General features: G+C 33.9%; 1 protein-coding gene across 3 annotated transcripts in view; it reads left to right on the top strand.

The window, feature by feature from the left end:
- The first annotated feature begins 8,824 nt into the window (after window positions 1–8,824).
- Syt1 (synaptotagmin 1) overlaps window positions 8,825–21,231 on the top strand; it is a 519,932-nt gene continuing 507,525 nt past the window's right edge. For 2 of the 3 annotated variants that reach the window (XM_015482662.2, XM_048804683.1), the window contains exon 1: window positions 8,827–9,208. The gene's annotated coding sequence lies outside the window, so the exon portion shown is untranslated. Of the gene's footprint in view, window positions 9,209–21,231 lie in introns of all 3 variants that reach the window. The other variant, XM_015482663.2, reaches the window with a different exon arrangement.

Genomic DNA, 21,231 nt, shown 5'->3' with positions numbered 1-21,231 from the left:
GTGAGTATCCTGCACAGTTTTCTGGGTTTATTTACCAAGGAGTTGTATTATGGTTTATTTATTATCTGAGAATAAAGATAGTCTTACTCTTCTGTTCCAATTTGTATGTATTTTATTTATTTTTCTTGTCTAAATACTTGGGCTACAACTTCCAGTACAATGTTGAATACGAGTATAAAAGTGGAATCCTTGTCTTATTCCTGAGTTTAAGGGGAAAGCATTCAGTTGGTTTCCATTGAGAATCATATTTCATATTATTTTTTGTGAATGCTCTTTTTCTTATTAAATAAATTCCTTTTGGGTGTAATATGTTGACATTTTCATGAAATCATGTTGAATTTTTCAAAATGATTTTTCTACATCAATTAAGGTAGTATTATGGGTTTTTATTTTTTATTTGAAAATGATAATGTGTTATATTGATTTTTGTATATTATTACTCTTGCTTTCCTGGGAATAATATCACATTATCATGGTGTATAATAACTTTAATATGTTTACAGTATATTGTCCACAATTTTTTCATTTTTGGTCATAAGAGATATTAGTCAGTTTTCTTGTGATGTCTTTGGCATTTTATCAGCCTGACCTTGTAGAATAAGCTAGAATGTATTTCCTTTTCTAATTTTTGGAAGTATATGAGAACAATTGGAATTAATTCTTGTTGAAATTTTGTAGAATTAACAAGTAAAGTGATCTGCTCTTCTAATTTTCTTTGTTGAGTGGTTTTATAGGGTATTTCACATAGTTTTAATTTGTGATTTTCTGAACCCTAGTGATTTAAGTAATTTTTCATTTACTTTTATATGTTGTTTAGTGAAGTGTCTGTTGAAAGCTGTGTCCCATTTCCTGTTTTTTAAGTACTTAGCTGTCCTTGTGTTATTGGCTTGTATGAATTGTTAATATAGTTTAAACACCATTCAGACATATATTTGTAAATAATACTTCCCAATATGCAGATTGCATTTTAAATTTCCAAGGTTTCTTTAACAGAGACTTTATTATATTGATTAAAACCCAATTTGTCAACATTTTCCTTTTATACTTATTATTTTTTGCAGTCTAAGAGCTAGGAACTCTTCAAATGTTTCCAATTTTAGGCCTCTGTCAGATATATGAATTGCAAATGATTTCTCTATTACAAATTTACCTATTACAAATGATTTCACTACTCTTTTCTCTTTTTTTGAATGATCAGAGGTCTTAATATAATGAAGTCCATTTTGCCAATTATTCCACTAAAGTTTATTTATTTCCATTTAAGAAGTCTTTGCTTATCTCAAGCTGATGATGATTTCTCCCCTACTTTCTTTCAGCAGCTTTGGCATTTGTTTTTCACATAGGTTTAGTTTCCATGTCCAATTATTCAGTTAATTATATACACCCAATTGGCTTAGCCTCAACTCTTAGAAATAAATTTTTCCCTACTAAACTATAGATGTAAATTATAAATCACCTGACTGTCCACAACTGTGGGGGTTTTCCAGATTCAACGTCCTGTTTCATTGGACTGCTTGCCTATTCTCATGCCAGTAGCCTATAGTTAGGATTAACAAAGCTTTATAATAAATCTTGTAGTATAACACCTACAATTCTACTACCTTTCTTTGAGAATTTCATTGCAACTATAATAACTTTATAATTTAACATAAATTTTTAATTAACCTGTCTATTACATTAACTTTGGTATTTAATTGAATCTAGACTATATTAACACCAATACTAAATCAATTACATAAAACTTTCAATTGAACCTAATGAAAATTACATACTAGGAACGACAGGAATATTTACTAAAATTTGAAACTCAACTTTGATTTTGCTTCAACTCAATAATAGATTGAGATGAATAAGACTTGATCCATCAGCCTGCCATTTGAATATGTAAGTCCATTGTGGATGAATATATTATTTTTTGTTTTTTATTTATTATAATAAATTAAATAGCATTAAAAAGAAAGAAGTACCAAAGTAGGAAAAAACGCAGAGTGACAAAAGTCCAGGGGAAAAGTACAGAAAATGCAGAGACCTACAGACGCAAATACTAGAATTAATATATAAATATTTTGAAGATGATTATGACTGATAATTAAAGTAAGGAAATTAAAAGGGTATATATGAAAGACATGGAAGGTATGATAAAAAGAGAATTAGAGCCTGTAAAAACAAATCCAATGGAATCTGATTTGAATTTCTGAACTTGAAAAATGCAGCATTAAATTAAGTACTAGAAAATGGATTTTACCACACATTAGGTGGAACACATGATTTATTATTACAAATAAATAGATTGAAAGACAAAGCGTAGAGATTAAAAAAAATTACAGAAAGCATATAATACACCTGTGGAACACAGTAAAAATGATCTGCAGAGTTTCACTCAGTGGTAGAGCATGCCCTTAGCATAAGAGAAGCCCTGGATTCAATCCCCACAACGATAGACAACAAATAAGCAACATTACCATTTAATGCAGGAATTGGGTGCACCTCAGTGGTAAAGCATGTGTTTAGCAGGTACAAGGTCCTGGGTTCTACAGCCATCACCAAAAACATAATAAAGGTCTAACTTACATGTAACTGGAAACCCCAAAGAAGAGAAAGTAAATGAAAAAAAAAAGCAGTATATGAAGAGAGAGTGAGCACAGTGTCTACACTGTATTAAATAGAATGTGGGCAAAAGACTTGTGGAAAAACATTTTCCAGAAAAGGAAACATGAATGGCCTATAAACATGACATTATCCTCAAATTCCTCAGCAATCAAAACCATACCAATGAATAGTTCAAAAACTTATCACTGATATCCACCAAATAAATAAGAAGTATTAATGTTTGTTGTGATTTCTTTTCTTCAAATATACAAATATCTACTTTACAAATACCTAATTTAGTGCTAATTTGTTTATTCAAAGATTGCTCAATTGTGAAAGCATCAGGTCTACAAAAGGTTAGACCCCAGAGACGCTTGAGCACAGGAAGCAAGTATGAGAATGTTCACAGTTAGCACTGCACATAGTAGAAAATGATCAAAATTAATGATGGAATCTAAAGACTGAATGGTAAAAATAGTGATAGATTTACACAATTCGTGAGAGATAACAAATAAACTTCAGCTACAGTAATAAAGCATAAGCCTTATTCTTTTTTGGGGGGAGTGGGGGTATCAGGGATGGAACTCAGGGGCACTTGACCATGGAGCCACATCCTCAGCCCTTATTTTGTATTTTATTTAGAGACAGGGTCTCACTGAGTTGCTTAGCTCGTCACAGTTGCTGAGGCTGGCTTTGAACTCAAGATCCTCCTGTCTCAAACTCCCGAGCTGCTGGGATTACAGGCGTTCACCATTGCACCTGGTTTAAGCCTCATTTTTCAACTAAGAAATATGTATTACAACATAAATCTATTTACACAGACTTCCAAAATGGATACACCTAAAACTGGAATTCTTACATAAATATGTGTGCATGTCTGTGTGTGCACGCGTGTGTGTGCTCAAAGTATAAAGAATAAATAGCAAAAACATGGTAAACAAAAATTATAGGACAGTGATTTACTTGGTGATACAGAGAGAAAGGATATCAGATAAGGAGAGAAGTGGATGATAGCAAAGGTGATTTTTGAAGCTGGAAGGTAGATATGCTGGTGGTTTTATCATTAACTTTTAAACCATTCTTATTATCCCATAAGGAAAATTTCTAAGACTTCTCAGGACCACAGCTTAAACTCAGTAACCTCACTGATTAAGCAGGCAAAATATCCCTGTTTTAGCTTCATGGATTTCCCTTTGTAATGGTAGATAATTGTATTAATAAAGTTGTCCAAACTGTTCCTGCATAGTTCTTTCAAGTTTCTCTGTGTTTCTGGAATCCACTAGACTAAGGTTGGTTTGCCATCTTTGAAATACTCAGTTATTTTTGGTACATCTTAAATTTCTATTAACATTGTCAAGTCTTTGTAGTTTGGATGTGAAAGGTGAACCAGTTACCAGCTGTGTAAACTGTATCTTAGTTTTTGTAGAAGTGTTTGTTATTATTTATAATATTGATCTCCAGATACCCAAATCTGTTCCCCTGGTTTTACTTAGGATAGCTGTGGGAACTCACATACAGGACAATTATACTTCAAGAGATGCGTTATCACTGCATCCACAGTAGGCTACAAGCACTTGGAGGGAAGCATGTCTTTACATGATGGAGTATTTGAAAAGTGTATCATTTGTTTCCTTTCTAAGCCCTTTGGCTAACACTAGCTCAAACTACTTTTATTTTGCCCTTAAGATAGATTCACCTAAATAATATTTTCCTTGCTAACCTCAACAGCCTGACACCGTGTATTACTTTTTGAGTCACTGTCCTCCTTTTCATTTTCATTTTCAATATTTTCAATATTTTCTTAGCCATATCTTTAAGAAAAGGCTTTTATAAAGCCACATTGAATACTGCTAGCTCTTTATTTCCTTTTCTTTGGAAATTGTAAAGTATTGTAGTTGAATTGTGGGATTCTAACTCTCTGCTATAAAGACTCCACTCCCATCTGTATTTATTTTCTTTTTTTCTTCTCTTAATTCTAGATTTTTTTTTTTATTAAACACCATGGGTGATCAGTCTAAAAAGCCATGTGGTTAATTTCTTTTTATCTCATTCTGATACGGAAAGCACTGATGTTTTTTTCCTTACCAATTGGCTATAAAATCATTAGCAGTAATGCTAGGCCAAATGATCTTGAGAGAGAGAAGTAGAAGAGAAATCAAAATGGATAGCTACCATTATCTTTAAGGACATTTTCTAGAAAGGAAAGAAAAAAAAAAACCATCAGTGTTCACCAACTTTTTACAAATGTAATTGGATGTTTCTTAATTTTAAAAAATAACACAAACTAATTTTTAATGAGAAAATACTTAAGTATATGTTTTCTAACAATTAAATAATTTATCATATTGAACTTTGCAGTCAAAGAATAGTATATGGAAGACAGATGAATACCTGTATTTCATGTATAATTTCTTATGATAAGAATTAAATAAATTCCTTTTATTTAATGCTCATAGGTGAAGAGTCTATTCACACTATTGTGTTAAACGAATGAAATGAGGAAAAACAATCTCCCAGAAATCTGAGAGGAAAAAAAGAAAATAAAAAATAGCAGAACAGTGATGATAATGCTAAAATAATTTAAATGGTTAGTAGTCTTTATATCCTTACTATATGCTTGAAACTATCATGTTAGTTGCATAGATTTTCTTAATCCTCACAAAACCCTAAAGATATTTGATTTATTCTTATGTTCACTTTAGAAATGAGAAAACTGAGGCCTGAAGGGTTTTTTTTTTTTTTTTTTTTACATTTTTCAAGGACACATAGCCAATTAGTGGGGAAGTTCGTATTTTACCTAGATTCTCACACCACAAAACATTTAATCAATCTTCTGTACAGGAAAGAGAAAGAAATACAAAAAGAAAAAAAGACAGTATCTTGAAAGGCAATAGCCAAAAAATGCATAGGAGGTCTGAAGTGAAAAGAATTTGCATCTGTACAAACAATGGACAAAAATAGAAAACATTTTAAAGAAGTGGGTTATTTTTCATTTTTTACAACCATGGGTAATTGTACTTATGAATAGCTTTTACCAGATAACTGGTGTGGCTATTAAGGATATAAAGTTTAATGACATATGAAAGCCTTAATTAAATGGAACTCTTTAATACCATTGATCACTTAGAATATTTTAGCCTTTCCACCAACATACAGATTTTTCTTGGTATCTATCTTCCCCTCTCCCTGACCCCCACTTCTCATCTAAGTATTCTTTCTGTGGTCCATAGAAAACCTTGACTAAGTTTGTAGTTAATGAATTTCTAGTTTCTAAAGTCCCTAATTCCCACTCTTGCCATAAAACACACTTTTCTCTGCAATGCCCCATCCAATTTAGTTTCTATTCTAATCCTGTAGCCTGAAATAGATGACAAAGGAAGCATTAAAGTAGTAAATAGATGGATTCAATGAAAAAAAGGAATAAAGAAAATGATGATAATGAAATCTTGACCAGAGCAAAAATAACATGAAAAAAGATAATAAAACAAGGGCTTGTTAGCCGATAGGAAGTAAAATGTTTTAAAAAGTAGAAATAATTCTGAAACCATAAATAATTTTAAAAAAATAGTACAACTAAAGATGATCAGTTAAGGCTCAGTAGCAAAAGATATAAGGCTTCCATGAATAAAAACACCTGAGAAATGGGCTGATTAGAATGAAAGGAGAGAGAAAGGACAAACTGATCTGATCTTTCTTTTAATGAAGAGGCATTTACTTTACAGAGCAAAGAAGTAATGTACACTGTGTGCAAAAGAAAAGTATAGTTGATGGAATGTCAACCCAGTAACAACAGGCAGAATTCTTGGCTCTTTTACAGAAGTTGGAGAGAACATGAAAATAGAAGGAAGAATAAAAACTTAATTCTTAAAAAAAAATAGTTTATATCCAAAAGCCAATCGATGAAAGCAGTCCATGTTCTTCTGTTAGCTAATGTTCTCCTTGTAGAAACACTGGTATACCAACTTCTAACACTGTTCCTGTTTGGTTAGTGAGAGTGAGATTGTGCAGTAGTACATTATGTAGACAGGAAAAGAAATTGGTTAAAATGTTAATCAAGATCTGGGACAAAGATTAAAAATCTTTATTCATATTCTACTATTTTTTTCTAAAATAAGTGTACTTGTTTCTACCTGTAGTTATTGGTAAACAGAATAAACATGCAGTTTTTAATAATCAGAATCTAGAAAATGTGCTAGGTATATTTTTAGAATAAAGATCTTTATTAGGTGGATATTATAATCCTCTCATGCAAAGAGGTTTATTGGACAACAAAATTAAAGAGGTAATTAGGTAATTGATTCTTTTTCTTCCTCTTTCTTCTCCTTCACCTTTTCCAGCAAATAGTTAAAATCAGTTTTAAAGTAGCTTCTATTATTTTCTTTCTCCAAGTATGAAATTCTTTTAAAATAAGGTGTAGGTAATATATTTTTTTCAAAATGAAAGATGAATATGTACATAAAGTTATAATTTAGGGTGCATTCTTTTCAAAGTTCTGCCTCTAAAACTAAACTCCCTTCTATGCAAACAGCCCAAACCACAAGGGTTTGCCACTCAGAAGCCTAAGTTTATATCAAGGTTGTCTTCTTTCCCCCTATATTTAGAATAATGATCTTAAACATTACACAAATAGGAGAGATTTAATTAAAAACTTGGAGAAATGTGTTACTGTTAATTGAATTCTTGCTAGTTACCTTTGCACACCAATGTTAATAAAACTCCAGTTCAAAGTGGATGAGTTTGGGGAATTGAGAGAGCTATTTATTTCCTTACCTGAGATGCCAAGATAATCTCAGTAAAATAAAGAGTCCAATTAGGGGAGCTCTCATTTGTAGCTATTGATCAAGTTTACGCAAACTGCTAGAATTTCTAAGCAAAACAAATAAGAGGTTCAAAGGCCATTAAACAAGGTCAAGTGAGTGAGAAAGGGAAATAACTTCTTTGCCTTTTGAAAGCCTTTCACCTGTGGAGTAGGTAATGGACTTGCTCCTCTCCTGAGCTGGGTCTGCTCCCGCCCCTTGGCTGCCTCGCCCTCCCTTCCCCCACCCGCTGACCCTCCCTGCTCGGTATCGCACGGTATTACCGAGCTATAAATTGCCTGAGAGCTTAGAGACAATCAGGTCACCACCGCTCTCACAAGGGAAAAGCTTCTTACTTCCGAGCAGAACGGTAGAGCTGGGAAGAGAGGAAGGAGGGAGGAAACCTACGCTTTAGTCATCACTGCGCTGCTGCTGGTAGGGGTGGAGAGAGATGGGGGAGGGGGCTGGTGCGCGCGCGCACACTCACACACACACGCTCACACACACCCAGGCACACAAAAAAGGGGTACGGGGGAAGCGAATCCAACAGTGTCGCACTTGACCCAAGTCTACAAACTTATGGGTCGCCGCAGTGGAAACTCCCAGTGCACTCTCCGCTGCTCCGCAGGCGCAGCTGCTGGGTGGAGTCGCGCTCCTCGGCCCCACCTATGGGACAGAGCTTCGCCTGCATCTCTGGTCCACCGCACCCTTCCCGGGAAGTCTCTGGGCATCTACCAGGGTTTAGGTTATTCTAATCCCGCTTCCGAACCCGAGCTCTAACAGAATCATATGATTAGCCTCCGACAGCCAGCGGGCTACCTTCCCGTGGCTCAGTTTGGAACACTTGTGCGGAATCCTTTCACAGCCTCACCCTGCCCTGCTTTCACAACTCCTCCGGGTCAAACCTCCAAAGACAAACTTCTGCCTCTCCCTTCCCGCTCCCACCTTTTCAAAAACCCACAGCCTGGAAACCCACACACATCGAAACTCTAGGGTGCTGTGGCAGTCTGGGCATGCTCAGTATCAGGGCAGGTTTTGATTGAAAGTACAAAAAAAAAAAAAAAAAAAAAAAAAAAAAAAAAAAAAAAAAAAAAGCTTTGTATTATGCTGTCTTATCCTGTGCATATGGCTTGCTGAACAGGTTGTGGGCATCCCTGAACCAGCCCACGGGGTTTATAAAATGCCCTTGAGTGTGTCTCCTTGGGATCTGTTCCCCTCTTAGTTCATCCCCCTTCCCCCACCCTCCTCAACCCCCCTCCTCGGGTCCCAGTCCGCTGTGGGGATGGAGAGACACTAACAGAACTGGGATGGGCGATGCTGGCTGAGCGGATCCACCTATTATTAGTGCTCCCGGATTGGCTCCTTGGCGCAGCGTACCCGTGGTGGAACCAATCAGGATGCTGGGGCTGGGAGATGATGGGCGGCCGCCTCCTCACTGGAGGGATTCCTGGAGAAGCTGCAGTGTGGGGATGCTCTAGCTCGAGTACTGCCCCCAGTGTCTTTCCACCACCTCCTCCTGCAGCGGCGGCGGCAGCAGCAGTTAGCAGCGGCAACTTGAGGCTGCACCCTGTGCAAACCCCCAGGGTGGTGCTCAGCTGAGAAGGGGGCTCAGCGCCCCGAAGGGGTGTGTGTAGGGTGGGGGCGGCCAGCTGGGACCAGCTGGTGGCCCTGGAAATCCTCCCACACACCCACACCCACACACCCCTTTTGTGTTGCAGGCTGCCCCTCTGAGAGCCGAGGCAGCGAGAGTACGCTTGTGCCTGGCATCAGCGCAGAGAGAGCAGCTGGGACTACCCGGCACCACCTCCTGGTCCTGCCTCCAGGTAAGGCAGCGCGACTGGTAGCGCGGCCACCTCGTTGGTGCCTGTGGGTTTGAATCAGTCTGAAAGATTTTCTTCTTGGAGCACTTGGGTTTTGGTGTTGAGAGACCTAGGGAGGGATCCCCCGGTGGCCTATTGTGAGAAATGTGAGACCACATGTACATATCCTGGAAAAGCACTTTGCATAGCGCTGGTGTGTTAGAGCCTGGAGTTGATGTTGGGCATCCCCCATCTTCTTGCTGTCTCTTTCCTTCTCTCTTTCTCTTTCCTCTGTTCTCCACCCCCAATCTCAGTCTTCTCTCCTTTTCTCTCTCTCTCACCCTTACCCTCCTCCCACCTTAAGTAAGCACAGGGTTTCTTTCTCCTCCAAGAGAGGATTGCCTTTTTTAGAGCGAAGAGTGGTAGTGAAGGAAAGAGAAATATTTCTTTTTGTTCAGGGGGAAAGGGTTATAATGAAACCCGTGTGAAAATTGGAGTACAGAAAGCAATTAAACTGAATAAGGAATTAAACTGAATGAGAGAGTAGACAAACCATCCAGCCAGCTCCTGCTGTCAAGAGAGGAAACATCAAGTTTGACTTGATCTCCTCCTTGCAAGAGGCTATGTCTCTCACTTCATCCTTTCAAATGGAACAAAAATAGACTGACAATTCAACCCACTTTCAACTGTTTAATTGCTGTTGCTTTTAAGTGCCAGCCATCTGACTTTTTCCTGTTTCCATCTGTCCTGTGGGGCTGACAATTTGGTATTGCACATCAGTGTTAATGTCTGAACTTTGAGGGGTTCTTGAGTCCAAAACATATGAGAAAAAGATTACTTTCCTGAGGTTCTTTGATATGGCCATTCTGTTGGGAGGGGAAAAATGTTAAAAACTTCCAAAACATTTGTGACTCTGATATTATCAAGAGACTTGAAATTCTACTTTGAGGAAACTAATCTTCCAGTTAGCTTTGTGTGCAGGTTGATATTCACTTATCGAATATTAACCCCTCAGTGAAATAAAAGCAACTTTAACTTTTGTATCAAAGCTACATTTGTATATGAATGTTCATTGTTTTTACCTTTGTATCTACTTGCATTTTGTTGTTTGAATAGCAAATTTATGGCTTCCCTTATTTTCTTTTAATATGAGAATATTTAATGGATGTAAAATGATGTTTATGCAATTTCAACACTCCATAGAAGGCACATGGAGGCTCAGTTGATCAAGAATCCTCTTCTACTGGAACAAAGTTTGGAGAGTAATGGTAGGAAGATAATCTGAAATTTTTAAAAAAATTAAGGAGAAAACATTTCAGTTCTCATGTCTTTTTAAAAGAAAGAGAAACACCTCAAAACAACAACATGTCCCTGGGTGCCTGCATAACAGGTCAAGTAAATGGTACTTGTTGGACAGAGCCTTGACAACAGCTTAGCATCTCCAATTCCATCATAAGCTTCCTTTTCCCTATTTTTCATCAGAGACAGCTAAGTGATTACTGTCAGATAGGAGGAGGGGAAGGAGAAGTGTCTAGTTGGATGTAACAGGAAAGCATTCCAAGAGTGTCCTGCGTAAGCACAGAGAAACCAAAGGATGTTAGGATCCAGATAAATCCTTTCCTTTGATTTATCAGGGAAAATGCCAAGTCTTCCTTGCCCTGCCGAGATGTCCACTTGGGATAAGAAAAGGGATTCTTCTTTTACTTTGCTTTTTCTTCCATACTTATCTGTGTGCACCAGAAAGTGTTTTTCCCCACGTATCTTTAAAGTGTGTAAGTTTATATGCAAACTTAAAGGAGAGCTGGCTTCTTGTGCCATCAATGTATTTATATTATATTTAAAACCATATTCCATTTGAGGCAACTGTCTCTGTTACCTAAGCAGAATTACACACACACACACACACACACACACACACACTTTCTACGGCTTTGACATTTAAAAGAGTTTTTTTTTTAAATACAGTGTCCCTTTTACGAACTAATTTTTAGAGGTGCCACCTTTTGGTTGCAAGGACAAAAGGACGATCAATTAATTACCTCATGTGTATGTACCACTGAATTAACAAGTTTAGACATGAAAAGATATACGAAAAGGAAACCAGCTGCTTTCCATGTGAGCAAAATAAGATTGTTTACTTGTTTTTCCACTGTCTTAAGAAAACATGTAAGTTTGGACTTGCTTTGTGACATTTATTTCCATGACTCTTTACCAATGTTATTAATAACAGCAACATGTAAAAAGGATGCATATGAGTAATTAGTTTTTCACATTAACATTTAGTTTTTCACTTCAAAACAATTAAGTCTTTATATACTGGAAGTCTAAGCTATTTCCAATATATACTGAGTGGATTGAGGAGAAAGATTAAATGATATAGGAAAATTTTACCCTGTCACCCACAAAATATTTTTAGTGTCATAATTTCATACAGTCGTCATGATTTTATCTTTTAAAGTGATGTTTTAGTAAGTCTTACTAATATTTCAGAATAAATATGACAATTATATTTTAAAGCATTTTTATCAAACTGAATATTGCATCTGTTTAGGGAATATCCTTGAATACTGATTTCATAAACTTCTACATGATAGTTATTAATGAATAGTTTTGAATCTCACTTCATAATGAAGGATATTAGTTATTCTTTCTGGTCAAATTATCAGATTGTTCTCATCAATAAATATGAAAATGGGAAACATGGTACTAGCATTGTGATATTTGCATATTAGACTCGATGCTAACTAAAAATAAAACTGAAAAATGGTAGCTTGTCTTAATTATATTTGCAAAATCAGCTATAAAATTAATAAATAAAATATAAAATGTGTTACAAATCTGAAAGTTAATTTCAACTTCCCATTATCCTAGTAACAAATAGAAATAAAAACAATCTATCTTTTTTGATGTGAGTATATTAAACCAATTTAGAGTGAATTTCCCAAACAGATTTTTAGACCTGTTTTTAGAGCCATCTAATCTTAAAGAATTCACACTTAAGAAGACAGTTATATGATGTTAGAATACTTATAGGTCCTGAGATTTCCAGTTTATGCAACTGTCACAAATATTTATCACCAATTCTAAAATTGGAATATAATATTTATTTACCTAATAGTAATGATTAAATGAATTTTGGGGGGGGTATAATAGCAAAAATAAAACAATTGTATTATATAATGGAGAACTTTGGTCTAATATTATAGAAAATCCAGGGCAAAGTTAGACTTTCTTTTATTGTATAATGTAGTTATGGCTCTTGCAAACATTTTGCTAAAAGATAATGGTTTTTAATTAAATATCTGATCCAGTTGTGATTTAAAATTTTTTTAATGATTTTCTAGTCATAAGTGTGTCTGTAATAAAATTTTAATATGTAGGAGATGATTTCTAGCTGAATTTATTTTCATTAAATTTGACCAAGGCCATTTAAACAGGAACAAAGTTTATGGCATTCTAAATAAATAATTTGAATTTGGATTTAAGGATATGTGCACAAATATATGTATACATTTGAATGTGTTTATATGCATATATTCTAAAATTATGTAACTTTAACAAAGGGATTAAATGTTAATATACTGTAGGACATAATTGGTTAAGACTAGTAGATACTGGTATAAAAAAATTACTAGTTAAAGAAAAGATTTCAATGTCTTGGAGATGAATTTAATGGCTCTTTGGTTGAAAGGCCAATAATACCCAGAGACACTATTCATGAGTACCTAGATCACTGCTTTTACAGAAACCTCTGATTTTATGGAGAACTGATTTTATATGTATTATGTTTGAAATTTTTTCAAGAAAATTTCCATCCTATATACAACTAGCAAATATGTTGAAACTATATTTTTACATGATTTGGACATAAGGTGTGATGAAATCTTAGACATTCTAGGGCTTTCTGTGTTTCTTTCAACATTGGCGTTAAGGTAAACTTGTTTATCTTTTGCGTAATTGAATAATATAAAAATCATTGCCTTTTTGAATGAATTGATATCTTTAATTTATCAAGAATTGATCAGGATTTTTTATAGTATTGTTGTAAATTTGATTCAAACCTCTTTATTAAGTGTGTCCATTTTCTTTAAAAGAAATTGAATCTTTTCAAACTAAAGAAAATAGCCGTTTTCCTTAGAGAGTTCTTGAGGAGCTACTTTCATATTAACTATAAGATTAATAATTATAGCAAGCCATATGAACGTCACTGTACTTTTATGTATTAGCAATAGGAAAATAAACATTTTAAATTATGTAGCAAATTTATAATACCTATTACAAGTAAAAAAGTGTGCCATTCTTTCTCTACTATCAATACAAATAAAACTGTAATTTCTGCTATTTTATTTAAAAATAAAAAACTTTCCCTTTAAAGTATGCAATGAAATGTATTTCTCTATTGTAGATATAGTAGGTTCTAGAAAAGCTATTTCCATAGCTTTATTCTTTTTCACTTTTATTTTTTGTGGTGCCAAGGATTGAACCCAGAACCTTATACATTCTAGGCAAGCTCTCTACCAACGAAGCTATATCCCCAAACCCTTCCATAGTTTTAAATTTAATTTTTAAAGTATGCAATGAAATATATTGCTATGTTATAAAAATGGTAATCACTAGAAAAGCTATTTCTGTAGTTTTAAATGTAATTTTTAAAGTCCTATTATAAAGAATCTCCTTTTCAAATAACATACAGTTTTCATTCATTTGAAAACAATATAGTGAAGAGGATGGGGCTGTGGCTCAGTGGTAGAGCTCTTGCCTAGCATGTGTGAGGCACTGGGTTCGATTCTCAACACTGCATATAAATAAATAAAATAAGGGTCCATCAACAATGAATAAATGTTTAAAAAAACAGTGAAGAAAATTCTTAAATAATTAAAACCTAATTTAAAGTAAAAACAGCATGTTTGTGATAGGGTTAGAAATGAATTTTCTGCCCTGTCTTTGAAAATACAAAGAAGAAATTTTATAGAATTATTTCTCTAATTTCTATAATTTTCATATTTATTCTAACTTCAAGTTCTAATTATTCAGAACAGTTCTAATTCTCTATGAGTTTATTTTGTCTCTACAAATACACTCAATGCTCAGAAGAAATGTTGATGAAATAGTTTCCACTGTTCACTAAAAATGTAAATGAGAGAAATCAAAGTTCATCTGTTGGGGTTACTGTTATTGTGGAAAAACAAAACATTCTGACCATTTCTATAAATATCTCACATATAGTATAGCTAAATATTAATTATACATGTTCAGAGGCATTTTCTAAACAAGGACCTCTGGAAAAGCATAAAGCTGATGAAGATAAATAAGTGCCTTCTACTTCTTAGCTGTTTTTACAAAATGAGAGCTGGAGAATTCCCAAGTAGAATGGGAGTGGTCTTTAAATTCAACTACTTAAGGAGTAAAATGCACATACTCAACAACAAATACTATTGAAGAATTTTAAATATAAAACATTCTTACCCTACTGTTGCTTAGTTGACTGTCTCTTGGCCTTCCTTCCTTGCTCTCCCTGACCAAACTCATTGAGGGAAGAGTCAGCTAACCAACCTCAAACCTCTGGTGAAAGTTCTGTAGTGTGGCCTCTAGTTTTGCCTGAGATTCATTTCCTCTTTGGGCTAGCCTCTTTGCCTGTCATTCCTGGGTAGGAAGTAGGTAATTAGATTTACTAATTGCTACTTTGAGATTCTTCAGCATATTTTTTATCAACATGAAGCAAAAGCACATGGAAATACTCAGTCAAAACATACACAGCTGTACCAAACTTATATTAACACTTTTTATATGCAATGTCATATACATACATTTTAGGGTCATTGATAAAACAGCTTTTCTTTCATGGAATTTCTTGTGATTAGTCACAAGTGATAAAGGATGAAACTATTAAACCATGAGCCAGTGTGGCATTTTTTATTAAAATCACAGGATAAAACTGAAATAATTGAAAGAAGGAGTTCCAAATTGTGCTCCCAGAATCTATCTGTGTCTTGTGATAAAGATCCTTTTACACACACACACACACACACACACACACACACAGTATCCTCATGGTCACAGATAATTGATAATTTGTTTTTCTACAGAATCTCTGTATGTTATGGTGAAACATCACATGTGGTGTTGCTTTTAGGGTAGATTATTAATAAAGTATTTTCAGACATAATTGTATGTGAGAGTTGCTACAACTATCTAGCATACAGTAGCAGGTGTCCCTCACTAAGATGTCAATTTGGACTTACTTTCTCTCTCCTAGAGAAGGAGAAAGAGCCAACTGAGTGTCATTTCCCCTGAAAATGTACTTGTGTCCAACAATGTACCAACACAATTAGGAGACAAGTCTTTGTTTACCACCTCTAAAACATGGAAATTGCTTATTTGCTTATTTTTGAGGAGAAAGATCTAGAAATGCTCATTAAATGAATGATTTCATGGCCTTTAAAGCAGACACGTGGGATAATGACATGGTTGGGCTCCTCTAGTATTCAGGTTTTGAGTTAGCAAGGTTGCTGAAAAGAAAAGTTGACACAATTTCCAAGGAGAAAGACAAGGTAGCATAGCACTAAAATTTGTTTCTGACTTGGAGTGTCTGCCAGATCTTAGCTTACAAAGCTGGCCTTCTGCCTAATCCCTAGCATTTCTTCAGATTTGAAGAATGAATGAAGTGAAGCTTTGAGCATTATAGCATGTTTCTAGAGCATCAGGACCTCTTTTATAAATAGAATAACATTCTATTTTAACCTATGTCCAGAATTCAAGGCTTTATACAGGTTTTTAATTTAAGTATGTATACACATATAAACAAGATCTGTGTGTGGCTGAAATGCTTGGGATTCAAATGCCTTTATACAGGAAATTCTTATGTTAAAAGCTTAGTTAACAACATGACATTACAAGAAATGTACCTAATTTTAGTGGCTTTGTTAAACTTAAAAAGCTGAGCAATCACCTTGAGCTACATCTCAGCCTAATAATTCAAGAAGGCGACATTTTAAAAGGAAGCCAATATACCCTTAAATCAAGAGAGCCTGCTTTTAATTTCTTTCTTTTCTTTTCTTTCTTTCTTTCTTTCTTTCTTTCTTTCTTTCTTTCTTTTTCTTTCTCTCTTTCTTTCTTTCTTTTTTAAAAAAGCACTTGCTATGCCAGTTTCCAATGACTTTTTTGCAGGGGAATAGGTACTTTCTTAACAACTCCTAGACAACATAAAGATGAATATTGATGATAGGAGAGTGCCGGCTCCTTCAGGAAAAGTGGAGGAGACAAGTTGTTAGGCTTTTGAGAATCCGTTTCATCATTTACATATTGAACACATAGCAACAGTTTTATTTCTCTTGACTTCTGAACTGTTAGACATGTACTTAGGCATTGAAGCATTTTACTACTTGCTGCCTGAGCAGAAGAGATTTGTTCAGCTCTCTGGCTATGAAAATAAGATAGTAATTCCCTTTCTTCTCATTTATTGTCTTCCTTTCCCACCACTTACCTTCCTACTTCCCCTTGTTCTTTCCTTTTTGCATTTTATTCTTCTCTTTTTTCCTTTTGTCCTAATGAATGATCTTTCTACACTTCCTCACTAAATGGAGGCTTGGTAGTCTTGGCTCCATAAACATCTCTACCACCTGGATTCAGTTTTTGTGGGTTTTTGGGGTCAGTAATCAAGAAATTTAATCCTTTTATTTTTAATATTTATTTTTTAGGTGTAGATGCACACAACACAATGCCTTTATTTTTATGTGGTGCTGAGGATCGAACCTGGGTCCCACCCGGGCTAGGCGAGCATTCTACCGCTGAGCCACAATCCCAGCCCAAAATTTAATTCTTAATTTGTATACATTTGAGGTTTGCTTCACAAAACATATGTACAGATAAATAAAAGAGCAGCTTCTTAATTGGTTCATGTAATTGACACACTTGAATGGAATGTTCCCTGACTTGAATGTTTTTAAGATCTTGCACAGAAAGGCTTCTTGCTGATAATTTCTAGACCCAAACAGTGCATGGAAACGGAATAATCATGTTTTAAGTTCAAGAAACTAGTATGTACTATTTGTCACTCTTTTTTTCCCCCTCTATCTTGCTTTTGCAATGGTATGAGTGATGGTTTTCATAGTAGGTGTGTATAGCACTGTATTTCTTTAAAAAATTATGTAGCCTTATTTGATCTTGAGAATAGATTCTTCATTTTACAGAGGCAATAAGGAAGACTCAGACATTAAGTTAGCTGCCTGAACTTACACACTTAGAAAGCCTTTTATATTTTTGATTATTGAAATATACTGTCTCAGCACTTCATAAGTAAAAAGTATGTCTTGTAATTATTTAAAAATATAAGAACGAGTTAGCTCTTGCTAATCAAAAACAGAAACAAAAACTATCACCACTGAATATTGGATACACGGTCTTTACTTACCTTATTAATATATAAGGAAATATTAATATGCTGTCATTTCTTTCTGTTACTCTGATTTGAAATAAATTGTTTGTATTTAAAAAGTATTCAAAGGAACCTTTTCTTATCTATACAAAAATTCACTAAGCCTAAGTCACTAACTCAGTTGGCTTTTAATCACTGTTATATCACTGTGATGTTACGTAAGTCATTGTTTTCTTATTTCTAAAGTACATTGCTCTAAGCTATCTCCTAAGATGCAAAGAAATGTGACTGGAATAAAGTGCATAGCTTTCCCACTAGTTTTCCAATCCCATCTGTCATTATTCACCTCGTTGGTACTCACAAACACAACTTCTCACTGGTCCTTCACCTAACATTAATGGAAGTTGTCTAGTCTGTTACTGCTTTTTCCTTGTTCCACGGCAGAGACAGTTAAACATTCTGCTATAAGGAAACATATACAGACCCTAACTGTAATACAGCCTAAATGTGAAGTCCATCAATTGGCAACCTGTTAAGAATCAAACATATTTGGGAGAAATGACCAATAACCATATGTATCACAATGGGTAATGATTAATATTGTTGACTTTATAGTTGATCTTATATAAGAAAACAAGATGTTTAATTAGGAAAGGGCTATAGAAAGAATGTGAGATTATTTGGATCATAGGACAGGAATTTACAAGGACATTTGGATGAAGAGAAGGCAATCATATTCTTATTTCTTCCTACATATGAAACACTTTTTTCTGCTTTTGATTCTCCATCATATTCAATATTCCTAATAATCCTGAGATTAGTACTAACATCCATAATTTTGTTTTATTTTATATTTTTAAGTTGTCAATGGACCTTTATTTTCTTTCTTTCTTTCTTTCTTTCTTTCTTTCTTTCTTTCTTTATTTATTTATTTATTTTTATGATGCTGAGGATTGAACCCAGTGCCTCACACATGCCAGGCAAGTGCTCTACCACTGACAAGAACCCCAGCCCAAACATCCATCATTTTAAATGAGAAAATTATGGGAAAAGAATATGAAGAAATTTATCCAGGTTTCATTATGTAGCAAGAGGTGTAAACAAACCCAGGCCATCTTTTCACAGAGGCAATACTCAATGGTAAGTAAGCATATTGTCATTCACCATATAAATGACAGAAGAGGAAGGATAGATGATTCTCCTTAGAGGTTAAAAAAAAAAACTCAAAGAGTGATAGACTTATTTATCCATTTTATAGTTTGGGCCAATATAACCACCATGGCAATATGATAAAAACATGACATTTGGACTCTTGCTGACTTGTAGTAGTAAACTTCAATAACATATTTCACAACTAAAAGTTTTGTTTATTCAGGAATAGAAATATAATAATGTTCATCCATTGTCTGGTACTCTGTTAATACATAGCAGATCTGACCATCCTTGCCTAGCTACCTATATAAATAGAATTAATTTATACAAAAAAAATATATATATATGTGTGTGTGTGTGTGTGTGTGTAATATGTATGTGTGTGTGTTTGTGTATATATATATGCTATAGCCCAAATTGAAAAGGAAAATTTGAGAATAAAGTATTTCAATAAATACAACCATGTGCCTATTATATGCCAGGAACTGTTTGGATGCTGGGGATATAGAAGTAAACATAGCAAAGTTTTCTACTTTTACGGAGCTTGCATTCTAGGGAGGGGAAAGAACTGACATAGAAGTTTCAAATAGTAGTAAATGAAATAAAATCATAAAATAAGCTAACAAATAAAACAGAGCAAAATGAGGTAATATAGTCAACCAAAAGTATAAAAATTGAGACTTAATAGGAACAGAGGCCTGTCCCATAATCATCAGGAAAGGCCCTGTACTCAAAGGGAAGAAACAGTACAGAATCTCTGCAGTGGGAACTGCTTGGTCTACTTAAGTATCAAGACTGGTTTCATGAGTCCTACACTGCCTTAATATGTTAACTTAAAGCAATACAAATATCATTAAAGAAATTTCAAACCAGTATAGTCACATATAACTTCAACATGCTATAAAAATATGATGTTTATTTCTGTGTAATATTTTTTCATTCTTGGTGTAAGATATACACACACACACATTTTTATAGTTATAAACATGCAACATGTATTCTTTCTTATTTTTATACTGACTTTTAAATGCATTCTCAATTGTGTTATAGGTATGAATTTTCATTCTCTATTTTTATATTTAGAAGAGAAACTCCTTTTCTTTTATGGTATATACTCTCTAGATACTTTCTACATTATCTATTGTTAAATCTTAATAACCTTTTTCTTTTTTTCCTTATTTCTAAGTTAACCAAATCCATGGCTTAACCCCAATTTTATTATCTCTATTAATTTAAGGTAAAAATCTTGGCTTTTTATCACAGTAATGACTTTTTTCAATGTAATTTCCTTTTGTGTATATTTTTCATCATATCCTACAAAACTCTAATTTAGATTTTTGAAACAGAAGTAAATAAACACGGAGAACATAATGAAACAAATAATTTTGTGTCGATTATCATTTAGACAGCACAGGTCTTGGAGCATTAACCGGAAATTATTTTTCCTCTATCTAGTTTCATATCCTGGTTTCAAGAACTTAATAACCCAAGCCTACCTGGGTCACTCTGATAGCAAACCAGGTGCTTATAAAGGCATATATTCTACCTAAGACCTCAGTACCACTCAATCTGCTGCAGCAGTAATGAAGTGATAATTAAAGTGTCAATCTTAAATGGCCTCTTTTTCTCCCTAGACTCTCAATAAACATGATAATAACATGTTTTTAAAATGGGGTTTTCATTGCTCAACTACTCTGATTCATAAGTGATTATATATATATATATATATATATATATATATATATATATATATTTCATAAGTGATAATATATATATTATTCATAAGTGATAATATATATATATTATTCATAAGTGATAATATATATATTCATATTCCTTATCTAAAGAGCCAAGGTTCTTTGTATCCTAAATATTTGATTATAGTATATCTATGCATATAAAAATATGAATAGATAGCATATATTGACTTTTTAAGTGTATCTCATTCCTCCATTAAATGTAAGTTTTTATTAAAAATCTCTGGCTCTCTAGTCACTGATAGTCAATAGGAACAAAATATTTTATGGGAAATTTATTTAATAAACTAACACTTTGTATTTTCTAACATTTTTGACTGACATCCAAACTCAGTACACAGTTAAATACACATACAAAAAAATATGAACAAAAGGGTTTCTTTAATAGCTCTTATAGGTTATACAGTGTACATTCTTATTCTTCCCTCTTTTTTTTCTATTTTATTTAAAAATCCTCATCATGACTAACTAAGTTGATGTTAAAAGTTACCAGTGGATAACAACCTATAATTTTAAAAATGCTTCTTTAAAAGCATTATCAGTTTTCAAAGAATTTTAATGCATTTCAGACACAATTAACATATGAAATTATAATTTAATAGATATATGGCAACTTGCAGTTGCTGATTTTTAAATATAAGTTACCATCATACTATAAATGCATGAAATATATTAGACTTTCCATACCAAAATTATGATGTTCTTTTTTTTTTCCTTCTTTTTTTTTAATTTTTTATTTATTTATTTATTTATTTATTTATTTA

The sequence above is a fragment of the Marmota marmota genome, unplaced genomic scaffold (genome assembly GCF_001458135.2).
Source record: "Marmota marmota marmota unplaced genomic scaffold, marMar, whole genome shotgun sequence".
NCBI lineage: Eukaryota > Metazoa > Chordata > Mammalia > Rodentia > Sciuridae > Marmota > Marmota marmota.
The sequence above is the reverse complement of the archived record's forward strand: the minus strand, read 5'-3'. Positions and strand labels throughout refer to the sequence as shown.